This window comes from Solea senegalensis, linkage group LG8, assembly GCF_019176455.1.
Source record: "Solea senegalensis isolate Sse05_10M linkage group LG8, IFAPA_SoseM_1, whole genome shotgun sequence".
NCBI classification, from domain to species: domain Eukaryota; kingdom Metazoa; phylum Chordata; class Actinopteri; order Pleuronectiformes; family Soleidae; genus Solea; species Solea senegalensis.
Genome location: NC_058028.1, coordinates 15,042,254 through 15,061,882, shown reverse-complemented (window position 1 = coordinate 15,061,882; position 19,629 = coordinate 15,042,254). Strand labels below are relative to the sequence as shown.

At 41.0% G+C, this 19,629-nt stretch overlaps 1 protein-coding gene across 4 annotated transcripts in view; it reads right to left on the bottom strand.

The window, feature by feature from the left end:
• Positions 1-14,629: 14,629 nt before the first annotated feature.
• zgc:172282 (leucine-rich repeat and fibronectin type III domain-containing protein 1-like protein) overlaps positions 14,630-19,629 on the bottom strand; it is an 81,051-nt gene continuing 76,051 nt past the window's right edge. For all 4 annotated transcript variants that reach the window (XM_044032735.1, XM_044032732.1, XM_044032733.1 and 1 more), the window contains one exon: positions 14,630-14,975. The gene's annotated coding sequence lies outside the window, so the exon portion shown is untranslated. The remainder of the gene's footprint in view (positions 14,976-19,629) is intronic.

Below are 19,629 nucleotides of genomic sequence, written 5' to 3'. Positions count from 1 at the left end.
GAGAAATGACAGTGGTAAGGCTGATGTCTTTGGCTACTGCAGCAAAATACACACAGTGGCCCTCATTTATCAGACTTGCATAGAAAAGAGTGCAGATTCAGGTGCAGGAATCGCCGTGTGACAAGTCACACATGTGAGACTTGTCACCCAAGGTAATTCATTTTGTTTGTCAGCCCGAAAAGTCTGATCAGAAGAAGTCGGACCGCAACAGTGTGGAGAGAAATGAATGCTGCGGTCAACAGCGAGAGAAGTCCAGCTGAGATTTTAATATTTAATTTATCCAACCGAGGTCGTCGGGTAGAGTCCAGCCTGTCACTGAGCCAGGTGGCACTGAGGGAACTCCTTCAGTGTCAGACACAAGTGATGGAGGAAACGGAGACGGTGGCTGAACCGTATAATGATTGATATTGAAATGTGCCAATGTCTGTGGAATTAGAATATTTAAAATTCACCTTTGGCACAGCTCCTTGAGATGCATACACGGTACCATATGGACATTTCTTTCCTTTTAATCCGATGAAAAGTCATGTGCCACCACAGACTCGCCTGGAACAGCTATGAAATGATTCTAATGGCAGAAGTTCTGGAAAAACAGGCAGAAATGTGTCTGTTAATGACTCTCTGTTTGCAATAAATGACACATTAAAAGAGATCAATGGGCCTAGTCGCCAAACATCATACTGACATTTTAGAAGCACTGGACGATGTCCGGTCTCCTCATATGGCTCTCTGATGGGGCTGCACCTTACAGGGCTCAACGGGCTGGTCTGGCTGGGCTTTGTTTCCCGTTCTTATATTATACAGAATCTCATGTGCCGAAATGATGTCACTCACATTTTCCGGTGTTTACAGCAGGCTTCTCCCCACTGCTCACAGACGTGGTCCTCTGCCCTTTAGCAGCGTGATGCAGTGCTCCCGCATGTGTAATTGCACACTGAATGAATGTAAACTGCTCGTAATTATGCCACTAGTAGTCTGGGCGAGAAATAAAAGAGAAATGAATCCTACACCTTAACATACACATCTTTAAGTGCCGAATATGCGACAGTACATCATTATTGTGTAATCTTTCACCCAAAATGTAATTTAAGATATTGTATGCAATATGTAATTGCATATGTAAATGTAACTGTGAGTGTGGGAACCTCTGTGTGAACTGCATTATTACGATCTAATTACAATTATCCATATAGCCATACACTGCACTCCAAGTATATACACAAATATATATGTACATTATGCCAAGTACATACCACAGTAGCTCAGAAAATATGAAGATAATAATCATTGTTTATCAGTGTTTTCATTTTTTAAAAACCCTACTGATTATGCATTTGTCATAGTGGCTTCTTCTGTACTTTTATTTTGATATTTTTTACATATATTTATTATTGTTATGGTCATATTATTTCATTTCAATAACTGTTTATTTTTGCAGAGAATACTTTTTTTTTGCATTGTATTAAGCCGTGACGTCCGTGAGTCACATTTGCAGGGAAGTCTGAAAACTCCGTTTTCTTTTTCAAATTAAAATATCAATATTTGGCACCAGCAAAATAATTAGTGTACCTTATTGATGTGTCTTATTGATTTTTTTTTTGTCCCACCACTGTCAGGGCTTCAGACTAACTTTTTACACTTCATACAGTGGTGCGCCTAACTTGCTTCGCCTTAAACGCCATAAGGTCACCTTTTAATCGCTCTCCATAACATTCATATAATGTGAATGATTTTTAAACAAGAATAAGGTGTAGAGAAATGCTTGTCTTTAATTGAAGCACGATTATATAGTAAAATAAAAATAGCGTTTAAAGTGCTTCACTGAGCTGAAATCGAATATTTCAAACTAAAACATTAAGCAAAATACAACTTTTCCAAATAAAGGTGCTTGTGCTTAAAGTGCTTCACTGAACTGAAATTCTACATTTCAAATCTCAAAGATGATTTCAGATTCCTCAGAGGACCTGAGTATTACTGCCTGCCGCTGAAATGCAGCTGGGAGAGGGCCCACGTTTTCTACACACAGGGGTTCCGAGTTCGGTATTTGCCGTGGTTACTAATAGTTGTCAGGAGGTGATGTGTATTTGAGCTACAGTGGCTACAATCACAACAATGTGTTTTCCCCGCCGCACGCTTGCAGGACATCACACTGGGGTTGATTCCACCTTTGCTTTTCAAGATTTACAATCCAAATTGTGACACCCCTAATCTTTACCCAAACGTCATCTAGTAGATTTCCACTCTGAGGACATGATATCTGCATTTACTATAAGAGCCAATCAGCTGCAGAGAAGAAATTGACTCCTGCGAGCAAATGGCATCAGAAAATCAAGGCTGTGGCAAATGGGCAGAAATCTGCAATGGTTAGTGACATTGCTGGTGGAAAATAATGAGGGGAATATGTTGCTTGTCAGAGGAATTGTTCATGCAGCTCAGTAAATTCAGTTGGCCTTGACACGCAGCTCTCAACATATCACTGTACAGTGTACACTCTTGCTAATTTTCACTCCCCACAGTCTCGAGCATATCAAAACCTGCACGCCAGTAAGTTTCAGGGCAAAAATGATGAAAGGGTTCACTGTTCCAGGGAAAGGATTCTCATTGTGGGTCGGCTCTTGTGGCCTTACTAAATATTACTAAACTCTCTCCTCAGTACAAGATTTAAACATTGAACCATGCCACATTCAGTGTGAATATAAAGGCAGGAGTTAATGAGGGACGGCTCATAATCACTGAAAGTTCTCACTCCTAATGTTCTCAGTAAGAGATTAAAAACACATTTGAGTAGAACGTGTTCCGTCACCGCTTTATCGTCTCGTGTCATAATTTTAACGGCGACTTGGACCGGAAGCTTCAATTAACGCTGCGTTTGTGTGTGTGTATCTGCGTCATTACCTCGTTTATGAAACCCTAACGTTTCAGAACAACAGTTCAGCCACTGCTGAGAAAATAGTGTTGTATTGTTTTCCTGGGCTCTGCGAAGCAGATCGGCACTTCCTTAATTTGATGTCGTCATCAGAAATCCTCACCACTCCTCTCACCACCGTAGCGCCTCCTGGTGCGGGGACTAGTCCGGGCACATCCGGTTGCATACATTCAATTGCAGAAGAAGAAGAACTACTCTTGTTGTAGCTGCTGAGATGCAGAGCATCCACCGTGCCAGAGGGGGAGCTGTGTATCTGAGAGCTGGCCTATCTATTACGTCACTTCCAGGTACCTGGCCAATCACAGGACAGTAGGAAAGCTCTCGTTGGCTGGCCAATCACAACATAGTCCACGTTCTGGGGGTGTGGTTATGGTCTGAAAGCGTGGCTGATGAGAGCGTCAATGAGGAGATATTTTGATCGGCTCGTTTGCAGCGATTAGGAGGTTTTTAACCATGAAAACAAGTTAATATATGTAAGTAGACCTCCATAACTAACATATATGTGTGATACAAGCATTCTATGTCGCCTTTAAAGAAAGTTGGAAAATATAATTTGGTATCCAACCCGTTTATGGCTATTGTTTCTTTTTTCTTCCTGGGTCATGCTCCACCTGTCCACATTTCATCCAAGTGTTATGAAAAGATTTCCACAGTAACCCTGCTTCTCGACAGCACAGATATAAATAACCTCCTTGTCGGATGTACGCAGAAGTCAATATACTGTATGTACAAGTGAAATGAATAGTGAGTAAAATGGACTTGAGCTGTCAAAAGTTGTTTTTTGAGTCTGAGTCTATAAACACTCAGTATCTTTACTAGTACTGGTGTAATCAGCTTTAATTGCTTCTTTTAGTATCAACTGGTAGCTATTTATGTTCAATTTTGATTCAGAAACTGTCAACATCCACGGTACTAAACAGCTTATCAACACTAGAGTTGTTGTGCAGACTGATTTTAATCATTTTTGTTCAGAGTAGCATTTCAGATTTTGCCCAAATCAACAGAGGCGTGTTTTTAAATGTGTAGATCAAATATTTCTTCTCTAATTTCTTACTGCCTCTCTATCACCAATTACCACTTCTATGATTCATTAAATTGTGTTAATTCTCTATAGCTTATCCTCTAAATGTTCACAGGGGTAGACTGGAGCCTATTCCAATCCATCACAAGGCCTAGAATGTAAAATAACAATGCATAAAACCCAGTTTTGCAAGTTATCTCAAAATTCCTCTTTCAAAAAAGAGAGGGGGAGAGAGAGAGAGAGAGATGCCTCTTCAAAGCTCTCAGAATTAAACCGCCTCTTCATGGTGTGAAATTAAGTTTCGAGACTGATCTGCGGATGCGATACATTTTTACATAAAGATGGAAACATCATCCTGAGTGGTGATGGCTGATAGGAGGCGTCTGCATGATGCGTAAACATCAAGGCAAATACGCACTGGCCCCGTGGGTCTAATATCCGCTGTTACTGACTGACCAGATTGTTCATCTTTGATAGTATTGTTTTGATGAAACTGCTCTCCAGCTAGACCCTGATGACTTGTGAAGTTTCCTTCTGCTTTCATCTTATCATAGGAGCTAACTGTTCAATGTTTTTTTCGTGTTTGTGTAACTACAGCTCATAACAGTTAGAGATGTTCTAACATTTTTTCCCTCCCGATACCGATTCCGATACTTGTGCTGTGGGTATCGGCCGATACAGAGTACCGATACCGATACCAGTGTGTTATAAAAAAAAAAATCTATCATACTACGCCTGCATGACTGTGATATGATTATCATTGGTGGTAAGGTTTGGCTCAGGTTAAACCCTCTGTAAAACATGAACGAATACAGCAAATGGACACCATTTATTTTTACCAGTGATATGTTATTTCGTTGTTCAGCTTTTCAACTCTGGTCCAAACACCGCAGCACTGGCAGAGCTTCATGTTTCCATGACGACTGACGCGCGTGACATAATTTTTACGTGACTCCAGATTGTTAAAATGAGTCTCTGAAGTAACGCTAAACTTTAAGAACAGAGGCGTACCTACGCAGGACACAGGTACGCTGGTTAGTTGTAGCGCTGCTCTTTTCGTTTAATAAACGGGCTGCTCCAGTTTGACTGTAGGCGCGCTAACAACGCTAGCGGAGCTAACTGGTAAATACTGCCAAACTGCCGACATGATGAGCTAACGTTAGCTCCTTGTCTACAGGTGACGGGTGATCAGTTCTTCTTCATATCTCTAAAACAGCACAGCGCAAATGTTTCAAGATCGGCAAAGAAGAACCGTGTCTAACGGAGCTCTAATAAATGATGTGGTATCGGAATCAGAACAACTCTAATAACAGTCTATGTATAAAATCAGTGACATTACAGTTAGATTTTTCATGTAATGTATATCAATGCGCTGTCCTCAAGCAAAAATCCAGATAACTCTCAAATGTGAAATACCTTCTCTTTGTTCTACCATTTTCTTACTCTTCTGAGAAACCTACAGAGACACTTGACAGTAAATCACTGTCAAACTCTGGCCTATGTCTTACCCTCTGTGCTACTCTCCATTAACGATAAAGGGAAGCTGGCCTCTTACTGTCAAAAACAACAATGGTCAAAAGCCAAACATTAGCATTGCTTCCTTTCTTTCTCTCTGCCCATCGGTTCACTCTTGACAGAACAAAAAAAAAAACACTTTCTACTCATTTTAAACCACTGCATGGACAATGATAGCTTCAAACTTCAAACCACACACCAGTCCATGTGATTTATTTTGGACAAAGCCTTGCGTAATAAACATCCCTAAGATGTGAGACAGGAAGGAATGACTGCATTATGTCAAGAGACACATTCACAACAGCAGGAGAATCTCCGGCACATGCAGACGAGGGGGTGGCACCTGGCGTGAGCATGCATGAAACGGGACGCTTGCCCGTTTACTTCCTGTGGAGTTTCTCATGCTGCTTTCTCACATGAGCTCACTTGGACATTATTTGGAGATTATACTGGGAGCCGGTTGGAGAATCTCTAGTGAATCTCTGCACAATCACACATACAGCGCCTCCAATCTCTGGACAATCTCTAGAGATTGCTTTTGGTTATGCCTTTTGCACTAAATCCATTTATCCATCCATCCTGTCCAGAGTTCCTCCAGTAGGCCAGTTTATGATTTTACAGAAAAAATGCACGGTGTTTGATTGCTGAGTGAATACTTTGATATTACTCATTTTAAACTTTTTTTTTGTTCTCCAAGACTGTGCACTGCCAGACACATTTTGTGAGATTTTGCTTCTTAGTGAATCTTTTCTTTCGGCTAGATCAGTGAACCCAAATACAAGATCTGGATTGGGGATAAAGTCTTGCGCACCTGGTAGGTGGTTTGGAGACAGAGGCTGGAATTAGGCTGGAGTCAGTTTCACTTAGTCTGCAGTAGTGCTGTACACCGGGTGAAAGAGTGGAGGCAAAGGAGGAGGTTGTTGCACTTTAAGCGTTGACTTTTACGTTGATCCCTAGGATATCTGTGTTACAGCTGTCATGCTTGAGGGACAGGGACCATGGTAGCTTCCAGTATCAGTCTCTTCCGCTCCTTCCTGTGTCTGGATCTGTGCGTGCACTCTGCCAGTGGTTTTCCCATCCAGTCTCGGACTATTGTCATCACCCCACCTCCTTCGTGGTGGAGTGATGACAATAGTCCCTTGGAGAATGTGTGTGGAGCAGTTTATAATTTGCGATGCTATCTGTAATTCTGTTATCACGTCGTTTGCTCTCACCAGGCCCCCCCTTCAAAAAAAGACAATGAGCCATCGACCCCCAATTAAAGGTTGGTTGCCACATGGCTCAGGCTTATGAGCCAATTTTCTGGGGGAAATCCCAATTTTCATAATCTAATTTACCTAAATTACTAACCGAGTGTCGCAGAGATGATATAGAGCCTATTCCAGCTGATTATTCCAAGAGACATGGTAATTAACAGCAGTTAATTAACATGCATTTCTTTGGCCTGTGGAAAAGAAGCTTGCGTTTCCAAAGAAAACCCACATAGAGCACAACATGCAAACTCCCAACTGAAGGGTCCCCAGCTAAGCCGAGTTCAAACGACAAAGCTAAAATGCATTTGGGTTGACACAAGCTACGAGATACAACACAATTGCACATATGTAATATGTTGAGGTGTAAATGATGGGATGCATGTTGCGCTGCTTGGACAGGTTTCCATGTATTCTTTCAGATCCAGATCACTGCAGCCTCCTGCTACTTGCTGCCAAATGTGGTCAGTAGCCCATGATTTGACAAGATTTAGTCCAATTAAGCAGTCCTGTGATGCAAGTTTAGAGTATATATTTTCTAAACGCAACCCATCATAATGTTTTTTCTTTTGTAGCTCCCTCACAGCAGTTCCCTCATCTGGAAAATTTTGGCTGAGATAGGACAGTAACTTTGGGTTTAATTAGTCGAACCAAACTTGATGAGACCTAGTGGTGTGCATCCGAGCTAGGATAAAACTGAGGGTGAGCAGAGTTCTTCAGTTATTTCTCACTGTGAGCTGTCCTCATTAAAGCCCATCTGATGCTTGTCTGCAGAAGATTAAATGGAAAACACATGAGGTATCCTTATTATAAACACTGAGTTTTGCTGATTACATACAACTACCCTTCATCACCATCTCTCCCCTTGTTTAGTGAATGGCCCGCCTCTGGAAGGTCCATTCAGCTGCCGTTCACAGGCGATAAAAGATACTACAAATGTTGCCTGTTTTTTGGTCGAAAACCTGAATAGCAGAGCAGTAGGCATCTCTGCTTTGCTTCGACTGTAGTTACTTTAGAGTTGAGCAGTCAAAAGGTTTTAAAAGAAACAGGTTATTCATTATTCATTTTCTGTTATGCAAGAAAAATGTACCATTTGTGACCACACCGCCAGAGTTAATGAAGTGAAATGTAGGCAGGTAGTCTAAAAATGTCCAATGAGTCATTTCTTCTCTGTACAACTAGACGACACCTGGACACTCAGTACAACCAGTACAAGAATAAACAAGAACTCGGGTGAAAGAATATATAAATGTAAAAAAAAAAGAAAGAAAGAAGAGGAAGTGGTGACAAAACTGAGTCGTGTGGGCTGGACCATCTAACTTCACACAGGACCTGACTTCTGTCTCCTTCTGAGGATTCGGTCGATGTAGTCGTCCAGCCCTCAAATGGAGACACGGCTACTCTCATACACATTGTCAGTGTATATTTACCATACATTATGTTTTTACAGTCCCTCGTTGTCACTTATCGATGACAGTCTGTCGATCTCTATGCCGGCATGTGAAAATTAACCAAATATGGTATCAGAGAGCAGGCATTTCTCTGTGGCATAACACACTGAGGTGCAGCTATGGAATCCCCACAGGGTGAAGGAAACACTTGCAAATGAGATTCAGGCTAGGGTCCTTTGGTTTAAATCTCTCATACTCTATTATTGTTGGCTAGAAGTCTCCCTGTGCTTTCTTCTCCAGTTTTCCTTGTTTCAGCCCAGGAAGGAAACTGTGGTAGTTAGTTAGTTAGTCAGTTAGTTGATTGTCCCCTTGGGGAAATTTGTTTTCACAGTTTCTGTACATTTGCATGTCTCAGAAAAATATATGGAACCTTATAAAAAAAAACAGATCAAACAAAAGGAAAAGCACATACATTACATATATGGCTGTGTTCTGTTTAAGGTGGATGTGGCTGAAGGTATTAGGCTTCTGCTGAGGCGGGCTTTATTGCATTTCATACTTTTGAGCTGGAAGTGATGGTTGAGTGGGTGTGTGGTGTCCTGTGATATTGCATGTGTGAGGTGTGCGATGGCCTTGCTGTTTTGTTCTTGTAGGTTTGGAGATTGTAGACCAATTATGTTTGTGGCAGTGTTGCTTATCTGAATGAGTTTGTTTCAGGGTTGTTGTTTTTTTTACAGAGAGCATGTTAAGGAAACAGATGGAGCAGTATGTGTATACAATGCTTATATATACATATCTGGGTTAGTGTTGTTCATGTATCGTCATTATCATTTGTATGTCAACAATAGTCACTTGCATGCTTCTACACGCATGGAACACTTCAGCAGGAAATGCCAAAGTAATAATGGGTAGTTCCTCACTTTGCTGGGGAAACAGCCTCAGTTCTTTACGGCATCAATTTAATATGATGTTGGAAGCATCTGCCCTGTGTGGATGGATCTGTTGGTTGAACATTCATGATGCAAATTAGGGTTTCATCTCAGGAAACAGGATTCCCGGAAAATCCAACGGGACCATTTCCCTAATTCGTGGGAGAAGAAAAATTATTATTTTTCAAAAAACTAAAAAAACAAATAGGTGAAATAAGTCTACAGTTTTCCCTCATAAAACTTCAGATGTGTGTGTTTGTGTGTTGTGCATAGCACTAAAATTTCAACATGCAGGCTCCACAGTTCTTGCATTTTAATGGGGCCTTTTTATTTCATTTAAATGAACTACTTGTGCTTTATTAGTTGAGAGCAATATGCCTCCTTTGCCCTGCCCTGATAAAGACATGTGAACTCAAGTGGTCGTTGTGCTCGCAAGCTTGCACAATGGGAACAGCCACATAATAGACTTAGCTTAAGAGAATGGTTTGGAAATCGTCAAATGATTTACTTTAATCTGTAAAATACTTTTACGAGGATTTGCTTCTCGGGAGACAAGTCACTGGCAGTAAACTCTGCATTTCATATTTAGTGGTGCAGCACATTGGAAGTTCACACAGTGCAGCGCGCTTGATGCGAACAGAGTGGGGCCTCTATCTTGCACCTCATCCAACCCGACACAGTTGTCACTTTCACGCCCAACGTCCGAACACGCATGGATGCACTTCAGCGGTCCTTCTCCTCCTAGTCCCCTTTCTCATCAGTTATACGCAGGTTGAATGTCGGTGCCATCCTTTATCCTGTGCGGTCTAATGAGTTGTTGATGGAACAGAGCCAGGAGACAGCGGAGCCAGATGGTTCACCAGCCAAGGACCACGTACGCATTAGTGTGGGCAGGGGGGGGGCGCTGCAAGAGCTGTGCCACTTTTACACACATTCTGTGCGTAAAAGGGCACAGACACAGTCTCTGTGTGCCGTGCGATTGAGATTCTGCCTTTAATAATGATGAAAATAATACACAAAAGGTCAAATTAGGAATTCATACATGCATAATGTCTCCTTAGTGCATTGAGTGTCGCCTGAAATGACCTGGGCTTAACTGAACTGAGTTGTCTTGCTGCATCCATGATCTGGACACTTGGGAGCTTACAGAACGAAGATGACACTGTTTCCCTGTGATATGCTATAGCTACGACAAGGTTTACTGCAGCTACTGTATAAATGGATAGGCATGGTGAGCATTCATTTTCAGATACAGTAAACTGAAGTATTCAAACAATAGGTTGGCGTTAAAGGTGCAACCAAATCAGTCCCTGCGCATGACTCCATGGATTTGTTCTGCTGTCTCCATAGGGATCAGATTCTTCAGAACAAGCTATTTTCCTTCAGCTACAGTGTTGGTGCACGTGTGCCTACAGCAGCCTCTGATTTTCCTCTTGCTGGTCTAGTACTTGACATGATGTGGTCTTCTGCTGCTGTAGTGGTCTCAATCTTAGTTGTGTTGTTCTCATTTGTTATTTGTAAAGAGCTGTTATCCAGGTCTGGCCATTCTGTTCTGATGTCTCTCATCAATCCGGCATATAATCCTAACCCTAGAGACTCTTGTGTGTGACAATCCCAGGAGAATTCCTCAAACCAGACTGATGGGAACCAAAGATAATGTCATGGTTAAAGTCACTGAGGTCACATAATTTCTTCAGTGTTCTTAGGTGATGTTTTGCAGAAGAAACCTTTAAAATCTTCTTCATCCTGATCGCAATGAATAAATTGAGGTTTGGACAACAACACAATCTTACCTGGAGGAGGATTGTTGCACAGTGATCTTCTACTCCTCTTCTCGTCACTTGTGGCATTACAAAATGTGCGTGACTTTGATGGGCTTTTTTTCCCTCCTAATTGTATTAAAATATGTCATTATTAAAATCAACTGCATGAATAAGTAAGCATTCCTAGTGACAGGCTTGTCACTGTTTGTGTTGTAAGTGATTGTTCCCATGACTTTTCAGTCAAGGCTACTTTTCCCCAAAAGAAAGTTTAAAAGAAAATGCTGTAAATCACTTTTATATACCGCGTGTGGTCAAAGATAAATTAAGTTTCACCGGTAGAACGGGCAAGGACATTGACCAAAGCTCTTGCACACGTTGTATTTCTTTTTTCTTTCTTTTTTTTAAAGACAATTTAGCTGACATCAGCATGTCCGTGTGTAGATTTTGTGGATGAACAGTACATGACAGGAATGTAATGCGTACACAAAGCCTCACCCCTGTTGAGAAGATACTTGTCTGATTAAATTTGGAGCACCTTGCTGCATAGGTTTACATATTAATCGGCACAAAAACAATTTTCCCCCCCGAAACTACTCAATGACGTGGGATAAAGTTCATATTAATACAAGTCAAAGTATGCAATACATATCTGGCTTGATTAATGAAGTCAGCAGCAAAACCTTTAATATGCTGTGTCATAATGAGTGTGATTGGGTGTTCCTTCGTTTGTCCGTACTGCTGCAAAGCAAACTTTTAAGTGCACACACACACACGCATGCTATGGTTGCTGTTCAATAATTAATCCCTAATGATAGTGACTCATCAGGATTTGTTTCGACTTTGTTTTCTACTCTGCTACATTGATTTCCTGTGGTAATGATATTCACTTCCCTGCTTTAGAGCTCCGCGAGTGAATCAAATTTTAATATTAGGATCTGTTTCAAAATGAGATCCCCGATGCCACATTACCTACAGCAGCTGATATCTGCCTGTATATTCCCCCACCTCCATTTTTTATTTTTTTTACCATTTATTTAATTTGTCGTCGGTGCTGCAGTATTGTATTAAAGACATAATAAAGAGTAGACGGCGCCATTCTTCAGATACATTTCTCTCTTATCATTGTCATTTGTTCAGGTCTAACCAGGGATGCGGTAGAGAGAGTGTTAACAGGTGGTGATGAGCATAAAGGAGAAAGCAGAGGCAGAAATTGTTAGTGGCTAATCTGGAGCTGACTGCCTGCCAAGAACGGTGGATCAGAGGACTGCAGTCAGTCTGGGGGAGCAGGACGGAGTTGCGTAGAATCAGTTAGGTATTAAAGTCGGGTTGGGCAGTAGAAGAGTGAGGCAGACGAGGGCATTGGTGGTTAATGGAAGAAAGAACGAGGGAGAAAAGGAGCCTATGGGAATAGATGAGGGGAGGACAGGTGATGGGAGGAGATAATGGGAGAGGACATAGAGGAGGAAGAAGACAGATTTAGGTTATGCTTGTTGGAAACATTTGCAATGGGAGAATAATCAAGGAGTATACCAAAGACTTTTCATTATGCAAACGGGCACCTTCTTTATAAAAAGTGCTACTCTTTCATGTGATTTTTACTATTTGAAGAAAAAAAGTAATTTACATTTTTTTTTAAATATAATTCCACAGATGCTTAATTTACCATATGAAATTGAGTAATGTTTGACGCTTGGAGAATCAGAGTTCAACAGCCAACTACTGAGGTACAAGAAATGTGTGCTCTTTAGCTGCTAACAGCTCAGCTAAGAAGTAATTGATGTTGCCTGCGTGCTTAACAGGTTGTGCACATTTGGTTTCTTGGAGCTCAGAACACCTGCCTGCTGCTGCAATTGATCTTTGAGAATCTGTAATCTCTGTAGATTAGAGGAGGGGGACTAAATCCACGTAGGCCCATCATTTTACACGTAAAGATGTCTGCGATTGGTGGAAAAGCATCGACAGTATTAGCTGTAAGTAGAAATTGACATGGCTGCTCCTGTAATTAACGTGGAATTGCCTGATGTGTAAGTCTGACATTAAATCTGATCCCACAGTAACACATTTTAGTTAAAGTTAATGTTGTTAGACAGGAGGCTTTGTGGATGAGAAACATAAAACAAGTTTTATTTCAAATGATTGTTTATTTATTCACCTTTACTCCAAATGGATAGTTCCATCTTCAAAATTATACATATATACTGTATATAGATAATTACACACTAACTCGTAGACAACTAGAAAGTAATGGGCAACTAATGGTTGAGGTAGAAACAGACAAAAGAAACCAGTCTAGGAAAAAGGCATCCATTTTTGATTCATTTTATTAGAAAATATTGGCACACCATAAAAATTACATGTACAAAACTATAAGATTTGAAATTGCTTTATGTACAAATACAAAAGATAAAGCCCAAACGAAAAAGAAAAAATGGGAGGGGACACAACCGGTGTGGACGGTGATTCTACTACGATGGGTCAAACGATTTGAGGCTTTTCCTCTACTAACACACACCTCGGCAGAAACAAACTGTGCCATGAGTATAATGATAATGATTTTACAGAGGAATGGTACGCGCACATATGGACGTCACATATCTGACGTGGCAGGCGTGGCCCATACATCGGACTCTGGGTAAAGGTGGTGAAAGAGATGCTTATTATTTGGGCAACTGAAATATTTGGAGGGTCAGTGTAAAGGTGATTTAGTTGCATCTCCTCAGAAACGGCGTTCAAGGGGACCCATCATACTCATTGCATCAGTAATATCTTTTTTTATTTGAATTCTGGGACTCGTGTGCTTTGTTTCACTGTCTCCATTTATCTCAAACTGCCTGTAACGCACCCCCTCATTTAAACCCTCTTACTTAAAAAGGCAACATTAGCTCGGGCCTCTTTAGCAGCACATTTTCCTCTGATTGACTGAGCACCAGGACGCCTGCCAAGGAGAATCACACCCAGTCCTTGTGAGCATTACTTCAACTGTGCACTAAATATAACAGACTTTTCCTTTTTATTCTGTAACATAATGACAGATTTAGTCTTTCAGTTACAATTGTGCACATGCCTCGCTTATAAGGTGCATGCCTGGGCAATATGCTACCTACTTACTGACACATGTTATGTCTGCTGTCAGAAAACACTTTGTTGTTTTTGTTATTTCTAGTTATTTGTTGGATGATTTGTTGGATTTGTGCATTGCATGCTCGCATTGCTACTCAAGTAGATTGTTTTGGGAGAATGAGCACTGCTTGAAGCATATGATTTTATAAATAAATCCGATGTCAGTTAGGCTGCATATGCTGCCGCAAAATTCAAAGTGACCCAATTCTGATTATACACTGTATTTTTATACTCCTCCTCCCATGTGGCAGATATGAGCCATGAAGGTGTAAGCGGGAAGCACACGTTTCAGAATCTCAAGATCTCATTCGTATGTGTAAAGAAATCAGATATGAATCAGATACCTGCATTTTGCAGATATTCCCATCAATGCGACTTGTATGTCTTTTGACCAGTGCTATGGAGGATGAGAGCTCAAACCAGTGGGACTCATACAGACAGAGGTTTCCAGCCTTTTAAGCCTTGGGGGATTTTGAAAATTCAAAATAACACTACATTCACTTTCTATTTCAGTAGCCATGTCCACCCCACACGTTGTCTTCCTCAAATGTTAACCAGTGTAAATGCAGATTTCCAAAAATTGAATATAGGCAACATAGTCCGAGCCCTGAGCTTTTCTCTCATACTGAACATGTACGTTTGAAATGTTGGCCAGATTTAATATTGATGTTATAACGTGTCAGGTGATATTAAACAGTAAAATAAGGCAAAAAATATAATAGGTTCCCTTTTACTTGACCGGTAAATGAGATATGGAATGTCATCAGATATTTCGTGAGTGGGGGAAACAGTGTGGCAAAAACAAGGGTGGGATGTCAGAAATGGAAGTGGTGCAGCCATTTAGAGACACACAGCATTTTTTCTTCACGATAAAACTATTCTGACTTTGAACGTAGAACTCCCTTTCTGTAAACGTATTCAGGGTTGACAGCAATGGGGATGATGCAGATTTTTCTCATAATAATGTCGATCATAACAGTGATGCTTTATCGTGTCCCTCCTGACCTGTGTATTTGTTTTTCTGGACTTTTAACACGTGGCTTTCCTCCCGATCACTGGTCTGAAAGACAGAAAGAGAGAGGCGGAGGCGTTAGTTTGCATTTCACACCCAGAAACAAAACATGACGTAGGTGACAATGGTGTGGTTTTTATTTGAAAGTAAGATCTGAAGATCAACACCTCTTAGCTATACAGTAGCTGTAGCATATTTACGGCCTCTGGCTAAAATGTGTGCTTCTATTCTCTGGTGTTGACACGTGTGTCATGTTGAGTGCACTGTATCTATTTTTGAACAGAGGTGACAGAGCCGATTGTTTCTATTGTTGTATTTCTGTAAACTGTAATTTGTGAGGAGCCCTGGGAGTTGTCATGGCAGAAAACAGTTCCATATGAAAACAGTCACATATTTGATAAAAGTTGTCTTGCATTTGTAAGACGGTGAGACCACACCCTGGAGACAATAGACGAAACGTCATCACTCTGTATATTCTGCTCTTTGATTATCGGTAAATGAATTAATCAACTAGGTTCAAACCTCATCAGTTGGGGACAGTCCCACCACTCTGAAGTGTAAACACTGTCTCATTTGAAGTGTGTAGGTCTGATGGTCTCAGGGCAGGAAGTAGACAAGTCAAGGTGGCTCATTTGTCATGTGAAAATACCCCATGGTGATTAAAAGGTCCTCAGAAGGAAATAGCCTTCCTGAGTAAATCACAATGGATATGTAAATGTAAAGTGTCTGTATTCTGGTGGGATATCTTGGATATAAGGGACAGAGCTTCCATTCATTGACGAGTTTGGTCTGCTTAACAGAAGCTCCCACACATCAACTGTGTGTCACACAACTTACTAGCTGTATTTTCTACTACTGGACATTTCAATAAACTGGTATGTTAACCCTTCATTTCTAATATTGCCTTGTTGAGACTTTTGTTCTAAATAGTTAAGAATCTGTTATAGAATATTTATTTAGTCTAGTTATATGGTGAGATTTAACACTCATACCCTCCACCTCTGAGTTGAATAGAAAAGATTGAGTATCATGTCCTGTAAACTGTTGTGTTACATTTCTGACCTCTGAACACTTCAACCCAGGTGTCTCGGCTATTCTTCCATGTTCAACAAGGGCTATACCCTTCACCTCTGAGTTGAATAGAAAAGATTGAGTATTATGTCCTGTAAACTGTTGAGTTACATTTCTGACCTCTGAACACTTCAACCTAGGCATTAGGGCTAATCTTCTATGTGGAAAAAGGTCACTGAGTGGTTTTTATAATATAAACCATCCCTGAACTAGACCGATGTCAGATTTCTTGACAATAGGATTGAATTCTTAAAGGGTTTACATTTTAAATGATTGGTTAACTTTAATTCCCAACAATATTTAAAGTAAAGTTAATTGTTGTTTAAATGGAGTCAGATTAAATAAATATTTACTATACTCTTGCTAACACCGGAAAGACAGAATACTTCTTGGGGAGAGATTGTTACTTGGTGGTAGATATTTCCTCCCCTACACATTTAGGAGGTCTATCTGTGCACCTGTATGTGTGTGGTGTTTTCCCTTACCCACATTTCATGTGCCATTTTTTAAAATACTAAATTACCTGCTGATGCACCTAAATAGGACACCTAAACACACCTTATTTAACAAGGCCAGTCCTGGACTGACAGTGAACCCTCCCGTTGAGCACCCGAGAACAATTTTCCTGAATCCAGAAACACAATGAAAACCACAGATGGTGGGCTGTATGAATTATATATGTCCCTGTTGAAACCTTGAAAAATAATAATGTTTTATGCTGTGTTAAGATAGATTGCTAGATGGTGAAAATGGCAGAGAAATCCGTTGGCTGGCCTGCCGACTCTTGCGCCGCTCACTTCATTATGAACCCTGATGTGAGCGTGATAAAATGATTAGCTGTCACAATGGTAAGACGTCCTCAGAGGAAACCTGGTGCTTTTTGAAAGTGTTCATTGAGTGGTTAGCAGAAACACTGCACAAATGGATGTTGTTGCTCAAGTAAATACATACGCACATAAACAACAACAAAGCAGTATTCTGAAGGAACGCATTTGATTTGACAAATAAGCAATAAGCCCAGGAAATATTTGGACAGGAACTACTCGGACTGTATAGCAAAGATTAAACACAGTAAGTGCTTTTGCCCATTTTTCCACAATGACTTCCAATATCTGGCAGTTATTTACTATTTAGCGTGTGTTAAGCTTGTGTATTAACAATTTAAAATGAAGCAAAACACGAGCACAAGTTGTACACAAACAACAGATTGTGCTTAAATTAGAATTTTGAGCCGTATGCAACACATTTACAATAACAACTTCTCAGCTTTTGGAAGTGGTTGGAATTTTTCCGATAGTAAGTACTGCAATGCAAATTGCACTTGAGCAAACGTGTCGTCTGTGATACACTCGGTGTTAAAGGGTTAAAAATACTAATACTAATTACTGTTAATAAACCTATTGTGTCTCCATAGCTACAAAAAACATCCTCCTTATGGCGTGTTTCCACCAGCTCGCCTCGGCACGGCTAAATTGCATTTGCACTAGCATAGTGCCTGGAACCAGGAGGTTCCAAGTGTGCTGAGGCGATACTTTGCGTGACACAAGAATCAAGCCAAACGATGCCGAACTATAGATCACTTAAAAAGACTTAACAATCCTAAAAACATGGGTCAATCTCCAACAGTTACCATGGAAATGACTAAAATCTCAATATTTATTATGCTTTTATTTTATTTAGAAAATTTCAAAGTGTGCTGAGAGTCTCGGGAGGAAATTTTGTTATGCTTGCATAATAACAATAAAGAATCTTGAATCTTGAATTTAACAGAGGAGTCTGGTGTATTTAGGGCATCGGCATCACAAACCCTGCAGCAGTGACTGTGTCAGACGGAGTCTGTGCTCCGGTCATGGAGGAATTACTGAACAAATATTTTTTTAATTAACTGTACATTACAAGCTTTGCAAATCACTTGTTTGTGTGTGTTGTGTGTAAAACGAAGTCACTGCCCGCGCTGACTAGGTACTATTTTTGGAGTGGAAAACCAACCTAAGCTGTGCCGTGCTGTGGCGAGTCGAGGCGAGCCTGGACCATAGTGGCAAAGGGCTATTAGTGGGGGTGCCCAAACAGCTTTTACCCCCCCCAAAAAAAGCCAGGATAAAACCATCTCAACTTGCTGCAACACAGTGCAGTATTAGCTGTGTAAGCAAATCTCCAAGCACACATTCTTTTACGTCACGCTGTAATGTGAGCTGTGGCACCGTCTGTCAAAGCTGCCGCTGCCTGCAGCAGGCTCTCCGTTTCACAGTGAGACAGGTTATCAGCTGAGGAAACTGGCCTCGTTTAGTACCCGATTCGTGACTGAACACTTAATTAGACATAGTTCCCACTAACTGCCCACCTATTCATCCACCTTTCAAATGGGCACATTGCTGAGTAGTGATGTTTGTTGTTGCAGCAAGCCAGTAAACGTCTCCACACTTAAACTGGATCTACGAGGGCTGAAGTGACTGAAAAAGAGACCTGAAGACATGCACACCGTACTGTCAGACTCGGGACTGCACATTCCATTAAATGTTTGCCCAACTGATTGTCTCCCTGCCAGTCTAATTAACTGCACTGTGTTCGGGAGTTGCACTGCTTGAAAGAAATGAAAGCACTGTCTGATGAATGTCTACACACTGACGTGCGCCAGAGTTTCGACTGACGTGTACATCATTCATACTTGAACTCTCACTGATGATTGTTTTTTAAAAGACGTCCAATCTTATCTTAACTTGACAAGCGTGAAGTGACACTAATGTGTTTTCAGTGCAAAAATCTACATCTGCGTTGTCAAGCTGTGTGCCGAAATTAAAGCATTGTTTAGCGATAGTGCTTGTGATTTAAGCTGATTTTGAAGTAACTAATGCAATGCTTGAAAGGCAAATCATTAATACAATTATGACTTACAGTAGTGCAAACACATGAGATCACCAGAAATGATCTTATTGTCATATTAAACAGTTCCTTCATAACAAATATGAACCATCCATCCATCTTCTACCGCTTTATCCTCCGGGGAGTGCTGTGTCAATCTCATCTGACAGATCGCCAGTCCATCGCAGGGCCACATGGAGACAAACAACTATTCACTGTCACATTCACACCTACGGTCAATTTAGAGTGTTCAATTGACCTAGTCCCCACATTTCATGTTTCGTGGCCCTTTTCCACTATGGTCCCGGCTCTCCACCGCATGGCACGACACAGTTTGGGTTGGTTTTTCACTACAAAAATGGAACCTACTCAACGTGGGCGGAGTCATCACTGCATGGCTGCGTGAAACTGCCGTGACTTTGTTTTACACGCGACACACAGTTGTTTTCAGTGTAACTAAATCAATAGTATCATCCATCCATCCATGATCTATCCCTTTATCCTCCACCGGAAGGTCGCGGGGGGTGCTGTGCCAATCTCAGCTGACATAGGGCAATAGGCGGGGTACACCCTGGACAGTTCTCATTAGAATCAGTTAATTAAAAATATTTGTTCAGTACTTCCTCCATGACCGGAGCACAGACTTTCACTGAACTGGACTGAAATACAGCGGCAGGGCTTGCGATCAACAGTGTTGTCGCTAAATACACCAGACTTCTCTGTTAATATTGATATTTTAGACCTTTCCCTGGTAGTTGTTGGAGATAAACCC